This window comes from Galeopterus variegatus, unplaced genomic scaffold (genome assembly GCF_000696425.1).
Source record: "Galeopterus variegatus unplaced genomic scaffold, G_variegatus-3.0.2 Scaffold4744, whole genome shotgun sequence".
Lineage (NCBI taxonomy): Eukaryota > Metazoa > Chordata > Mammalia > Dermoptera > Cynocephalidae > Galeopterus > Galeopterus variegatus.
The window spans coordinates 180335-188340 of NW_007730855.1; positions in this window are offsets into that span (position 1 = coordinate 180335).

The window sequence follows — 8006 nt, forward strand, 5'->3', positions numbered from 1 at the left end:
ATAAATTTGGTTTTGTTTTTCAGGTTCACAGCTGGAAGGACTTTTGCTTTTGGTCTAGGATAAGACTTTGGACTTTGGACTTTTAAGTTGGTGCTGGAGCCAACTAAGACTTTTGGGACTGTTGGGATGGAATGATTATATTTTGTATGTGAGAGTGACATGAGTTTGGGGGGGCTGGGGCAGAATGATGGAGTTTGGATGTGTTGTCCCCTCCAAAACTCATGTGGAAATTTGATCTCCAATGTGGCAGTGTTGGAAACTGATTGAGTCATGGGGGCGGATCCCTCATGAATGAATCAATGCTCTCCCTGGGGGAGGAGAGATTAATGAGTGAGTTCTTGCTTTATTAGTTCCTACGAGAGCTGGTTGTTTAATAGACCCTGGCACCTCCTCTCTCTCTCTCTCTCTCTCTCTTGCTTCCTGTCACCATGTGATCTGCTTGTACCCACTGGCTGCCTGCCACTTTCTGCCATGAGTAGAAGCAGCCTGAGGCCTGTGCCAGATGCAGCTGTGCCAGAATCGTAAGCCTAATAAACCTCTGTTCTTTATAAATTACCCAGTCTCAGATAATTCTGTTATAGCAACATAAAATGGACTAAAACACCTTGTAACCCTAACCAGGCCAAGAAATAGAGTATGGCCAAAATAGTGGAAGACCCCACCCCTTTTTTTTCCCCAATTATTATTCTCTTTCTTGCTGTTAATGGTAATTCCTCTTCTGGCATTTGTGGTAATCCCTTTCTTGCCTTTTTAAAAAAAGAATTGTGCCATGAAAACTTGTAAAATGTGCAGGGTTTTTTTTTTATAATTTTTTAAAAAAATTTATTTATATTGATTTTTGTGAAAATACATGCATACACTGCACAATGATTCTCTTAGGGTGGGTAGCACAGTACCTGCCAGTCTACCATTTTTCTCCTCCTATTCCCCCTACCCTGTCAGCCTCTGGTAACCATTATTCTACTCTGTTGCTATAAGAACCACTTTTTTTTTTCCTTTAAGACTTTCCAAATGAGTGAGATCATGTGGTATTTGTCTTTCTATGCCTGACTTGCCTCACTGAATGACGGTTTCCAATTCCATCCATGCTGCTGCAAATGATAGGATGTCCTTTGATTTTATAGCTGAATAGTCCATTGTGTATAGATACCACATTTTTTATCCATTAATCCATTGATGGGCATTGAGATTGATTCCATCTCTTCACTGTTGTGAATAGCGCTGTGGTGAACATGGGAGTGTAGGTGTCTTGTTGATATATTGATTTCATTTCCTTTGGGTATAGAGTCAGTAGTTTAAGCTACGTCATAAGGTAGATCCACTTTTAGTTCTCTGAGGAGACTCCATACTATTTTCCATAATGGCTGTATCAATTTACATTCCCACCAACAATGTAGGAGGGTTCCCTTTTCTCTGCATCCTCGACAGCATTTGTTAGCCATTCTAATAGGAGTGAGATATCTCATTGTGGTTTTAATTTGCATTTCCCTGATGAGTAATGATGTTGAGCATTTTCTCATGTGTTTGTTGGCCATTTGTACTTTTTTTTTTAAGAAATATATGTTCGGGTCCTTTGCACATTTTTGAGTTATTTGTTTTTTTGCTCTTGAGTTGTTTGAGCTCCTATAGATTCTGGATATTAGCCCCTTGTCTGATGTATAGTTTGCAAACACTTTATCCTATTCTTTAGGTTGTCTCTTCACTTTGTTGATAGTATCCCTTCCTGTGCAGAAGCTTTTTAGTTTGAAGTAGTCCCATTTTGTTTATTTTTGCATTAATTGCCTGTGCCTTTGTAGTCTCATTCAAAAAAGCACTGTCCATTCCCATATTGTGTAGCATTTCTCCTATGTTTTCTTCTAGTAGTTTCATAGTTTCAGGTCTTAAATTTAGGTCTTTAATCCATTTTGAGCTGATTTTTGTGTATAGTGAGAGAGTGAGGTCTAGGTTCAGTCTTTTGCATGTGCATATCCAGTTTTCCCAGCACCTTTTATTGAAGAGGCTGTCCTTTTGCCACTGCATATTTTTGATGCCTTTGTCGAAAATTAGTTGGCTGTAAGTGCATGAGTTTATTTCTGGGCTCTGTATTCTGTTCCATTGGTCTATTGGTCTATTTTTATTCCAGCAAAATGCCGTTTGGGTTAGAATAGCTTTGTAGTATATTTTGAAGTTAGGAAGTGTGATGTCTCCAACTTTGTTCTTTTGTTCAAGTTATACAGTGTCTTTTGGGTTCCATACAAATTTTAAGATCATATTTTTCTATTTCTGTGAAGAACATCATAGGGATTGTGTTGAATGTGTAAATTTTGGGGGATAATATGGACATTCTGATAATTCTTCCAACCCATAAACATGGGATATCTTTCCACTTGTGTTCTCTTCAGTTTTTTTCACCAATGTTTTATACTTTTCATTGTAGAGGTCTTTAACCTCCTTGGTTATATTTACTCCTTGATTTTTTTTTTTTTTCTTTTTGTAGTTATTTTGAATGGGATTACTTTCTTGATTTTTTTTTCAGCTATTTAGTTATTGGCATATAGGAAGGTTATTGATTTTTGTGTGTTGATTTTGTATCCTGCCACTATACTGAAATTTTTATTAATTCTAGAAATTTTTTGGTGAAGTCTTTAGAGTTTTCTGTGTATATGATCATGTCATCCAAAAATAGGGATAGTTTGACTTCCTCCTTTTGATTGGGATGCTCTTTATTACTTTCTCTTGACTTTTTGCACTGACTAGAACTTCCAGTTCTATGTTGAATAAGACTGGGAAAAGTGGACATCTTGTTTTGTTCAGATTTTAGAAGAAAAAGCTCCAATTTTTTTCCATTCAGTATGATATTAGCTGTGGGTATGTCATATATGGACTTTATTGTGTTGAGGTACATTCCTTTTATATCTCGTTTGTTGAATGTTTTTATCATAAAAAGGTGCTAGATTTTATCAAATGCTTTTTCTGCATCTATTGAAATGATCATACTTTTTTCTCCTTCATTCTGTTGATGTGATGTATCATGTTTATTGATTTGAATATGTTGAGCCATCCTTGCATCCCTGGAATGAATCCCACCTGATCATGGTGAATGCTCCTTTTAATGTGTTGTTGGATTCTATTTGCTAGTATTTTGCTGAGGATCTTTGCATCTGTGTTCATTACGGATATTGTTCTGTAGTTTTCTTTTTTTTGTTGTATCGTTTTCCACTTTTATTAAGAGGTTAAAGAATGTTGACCTCATAGAATGAGTTTGGAAGTATTCCACCCTCTTCAATTTTTTGGAACAGTTTGAGAAGAATTGGTATTAGCTCTTCTTTAAATGTTTGATAGAATTCAGCAGTAAAGCCATTTGGTCCTTGGGTTTTCTTTGCTGGGATACTTTATTACTGCTTCAGTCTCATTACTTGTTATTGGTCAGTTTAGGTTTTCTAGTTCTTCATAATTAGATCTTGGTACGTTGTATGTGTCCAGGAGTTTTTCTATTTCTTCTAGGTTTTCCAGTTTGTCTGCATATGGTTGTTGATACTAGTCTCTTATGATCCTTTGTATTTATTTAGTATCAGTTGTAATGTCTCCTTTTTCATTTCTGATTATTTTGAGTATTTTCTCATTTTTCTTCATTAGTGTAGCTAAAGGTTGACTTTCTCTTTTCGAACAAACAATGTTTCATTGATCTTTTATATGTTTTTTAAATTTCTAATTCATTTCTTTATGCTCTAATCTTTATTATTTCTCTCCTTCTACTGACTTTGGTTTGTTCTTGTTTTTCTAGTTTTTTGAGGTGTAATACTACATTACTTGATGTCTTTCTTCTTTTTTGATGTAGGCATTTATTGTTATAAACTTCCTCCTTAGAACTGCTTTTGCTCTATCCCACAGGTCCTGGTATGCTGTGTTTTCATTTTCATTTGTCTCTAGGAATATTTCAATTTTCTTTTTTTTTTTTTTTCCTGACCCATTTGTTGTTTAGGAGCATGGTATTTAATTTCCATGGATCTATATGATTTCTAGTGTTCCTTTTGTTGTTGATTTCTGATTTTATTCTACTGTGGTCAAAGTACTTGACAGGATTTCAACTTTTTAAAATTTGTTGAGACTTGTTTTGTGACTTAGCATATGTTCCATTCTAGGGAATATTCCATGTGCTGCTGAGAATTGTATTCTGCAGCTGTTGGGTGAAATGTTCTATGTATGTCCATTAGGTCCAATCGGCCTAGAGCAGAGAATAATTTTGCTGTTTCCTGGTTAATTTTCTGTCTGGATGATTTGTCCTTTGCTGAAAGTGTAGTGTTAAAGTTCCCAACTATTATTGTGTTGGAGTCTATTTCTGCCATCAGGTCTAGTAGTAATTGCTTTATATAACTGCATGCTCCAGAGTTGGGTACATATATATTTAGAAATGTTATCCTCTTGTTGAATTTTCACTTTATCCTTCTGTATGTTTTCTTTTACTTTCCTTGGCTTTAATTTTATTTTATCTCTTATAAATACAGCCACTTCTGCTTTTTTGTTTGTTTGTTTCCATTTGCATAAAATATCTTTTTTCCATTCCTTCACTTTCAGATGGTGTGTGTCTTTGTCAGTGAAGTGAATTTCTTGTAGGCAGCATATGTTGGTTCTTGTTTTATAATCCATTAAGCCACTGTATCTTTTAACTGGGGCATTTAATCCCTTTACATTTAGAGTTACTGTTGATATTTCAGGACTTGTTACTGCCATTTTGTTACTTTTTTTCTGGTTGTTTTGTTGATCCTTTTTTCTTTTTCCCTGATCTTACTGTCTTTTGTGATTGAGTGGTTTTCTCTAGCAGTGTATTTTGATTTCTCACTATTTACTTTTAGTATGTGTCTTTTAAGTTTTTGAGTTATGGTTACCATGAGGCTAACAAAGAATATCTTATAGTTATAACAGGTTATTTAGACTAATAACAACTTAACTTTGATATCAAAGAACAAAGGAAAAATCAAAGCCAACTCTTTGCTTTGGTCTCATTCCCCCCCACTTTTTGACTGGAAGAGGAGAGTTAGGCAACACTAGCAAGTCACTAACATGATAGTGGGTGGGTAGGTAGAAGGATGAAGGAAAATTCAAGAAGCTGTGTGTGCCTGGTCACTAAAGTATTACCACAAATTGGTGATTGCTGGTGAGGTCCTGGAGAAACTGCAATAAAGCACTTAGTGGTCAGTAGGGCCAGGAGCTGAGTAGAGCTAGCTGAGGCTGCCTCTGTGTCTATAACTATGTCAGAAACCGGGAGCTTCCAAGAGTATGTACCTCTCCTTTGCTTTAACCTGTCCAGTCTTGCCTGAGTGCCTTCCTTGATCAACTGTCATATAAAAAAACCGAATAGAACAAGGTTCTGGAAAGCGTGTTTCTCAGGCTTAGCTAGGAGTGAGAGTGCCAAGTTGTCAAGTTCACTATACCTTGTTTACCTGATGACTATAATTGATATTCACACTAAACCAACCTTGTATTTCTGGAATAAACCCTACTTGACAGTTGTATCTTTTTCTAATATCTGCTGGACTCATGTTGTTAATTCACTTTGTGAGTACTGTTTTTATACCTATATATAAGTGAGATCTTTTTTATAATGTCCTTGTCAGATTTTGGCATCAATTTCACGTTGGCCTCATAAACAGGTCATATTGTTTCTACTTTTCTGTTTCCTGGTAAAGTTTGTGTAAAATTCCATATTTGTTTCTGAAATAGTAATACTCGATGGTAAAACTATCTGGGCCTGGAGTATTCTCTGTGGAAAGATTTTATTTTTTTCCATATTGTTTCCATTTAATGGTTGAAGAACTATTCTGATATTTTATTTCTTCTGTGTACATTTTCATGAGTTTATTTTTCTACACATTTGCCTATATTATGCTCTTTAATTTATTGGCATGAAATTATTCATAACATCCTCTTATTTACCACTGCATTATGGTTATTTTAACTATGTATATAATAGTCTAGAATTTTTTTTTCATAATATCATAACAAATTTCAAAAAGTAGAATTACTAGGACCAAGGGCATGAAAGACTATGTACACTTTACACAGTTACTTTCCATAAAGTTTGATATTATCAGTGGTATAGAAAATGATAATTTTTGTAGCCTCTGCCATATTTAGTATGATAATCTTTTTTTAAATCTATTTGATATACTGAAAATAGTATTCTTCTACTTAATTTTATTTACACTTCTTTAAGTTTATTTGGAAGTGCTAGCAATTTTTTTTTTTTTGCTAATTTTTATTGTTCATATATATTTTTTATGAATTGACCAACATTCTGTGGGTTACATTTTTTATTTGTATAAACATTTTTAAACATTTTTTTGACAGTTTTTTATTGAAAGATAATTGATTATATATATTCATGGAGTTTAAATGACTAAACACAAAATCTTCAAACAGGAAAAAATTAAGTTCTTTCAAACCATAAGTGATAAATATTGTTTCTTTACAGATGACCCAGTTTCAGGTCTTTCTATTACAAGCAATGAAAACTGACTAATACACAAATTATACCTGTTCCAAAAGGGGAAAACCTCTCTTGAGAGGGAATCTTTTTCTGTCTCTAGCCCTCTTCAGATATTACTTTGAAAACGATATGAAAGCCAAGAACTCTTTCCCCAATAAAAATATACATCTCCCAGATTCTCAGTGGGTTCTGAAAACATGAAAACATGTTAAAAATTCCAGGTCAGGAACCACAGAGTCTACACTAAAAAACAGCAGTTTTCTAGCCTAATACAGAAGGTTTAATACTTCTTCTGGCCGCATGATCTTCTAATAATTGTCTTCATAGCAAAACTTGAAGTATCTCTGAGAAACACAAGCTACCATGAGTTTGTCAGCTATCCTCTATGATAGTATTTTCCAAAGTGTGTTCTGTGGAGTAATGGTACAGAGAAATGTTCTATGAAGAAAAATAAATGTAGGAATATATTTTATGATCCATATACTAGATTGAACCTATAAAATTGCCACCTTACAGACAATTTTATATGGCTCAAACTAACAGGATTTGAATACATTAATAAAATTTATGCCCACAGCTATTTTCTTCTGTTCTTAAGTACTATTCTGCCCCTAATCTTGCTAAACAGAATTCATTTGAACTTATGTTGTCACCCACAAATATACCAGCATTAAACTTAGTCAAAAAGAAAATTTAAGCTAAAAAAAATATATATATATATATATATATCATTTGCTTTGAATAAATCAGCTACTATAAGACAGCTTACATAATTNTAGCAAAACTTGAAGTATCTCTGAGAAACACAAGCTACCATGAGTTTGTCAGCTATCCTCTATGATAGTATTTTCCAAAGTGTGTTCTGTGGAGTAATGGTACAGAGAAATGTTCTATGAAGAAAAATAAATGTAGGAATATATTTTATGATCCATATACTAGATTGAACCTATAAAATTGCCACCTTACAGACAATTTTATATGGCTCAAACTAACAGGATTTGAATACATTAATAAAATTTATGCCCACAGCTATTTTCTTCTGTTCTTAAGTACTATTCTGCCCCTAATCTTGCTAAACAGAATTCATTTGAACTTATGTTGTCACCCACAAATATACCAGCATTAAACTTAGTCAAAAAGAAAATTTAAGCTAAAAAAAATATATTGCCCACAGCTATTTTCTTCTGTTCTTAAGTACTATTCTGCCCCTAATCTTGCTAAACAGAACTCATTTGAACTTATGTTGTCACCCACAAATATACCAGCATTAAACTTAGTCAAAAAGAAAATTTAAGCTAAAAAAAAAATATATATATATATATCATTTGCTTTGAATAAATCAGCTACTATAAGACAGCTTACATAATTAAGTCTGACAGTGCCAAATCACGTCTGAGATGAAACACTGCATGATGCATAATCAAACAGATATTTTTGCAAGAGCTGTGGGATAAAGGAGAGAGCAAATGCTTCCCTAGCACTCCTGTATGACACGGGAGCACACAATAAAAGGTTTCAAGAGCTGCAATCACAGGTTTTG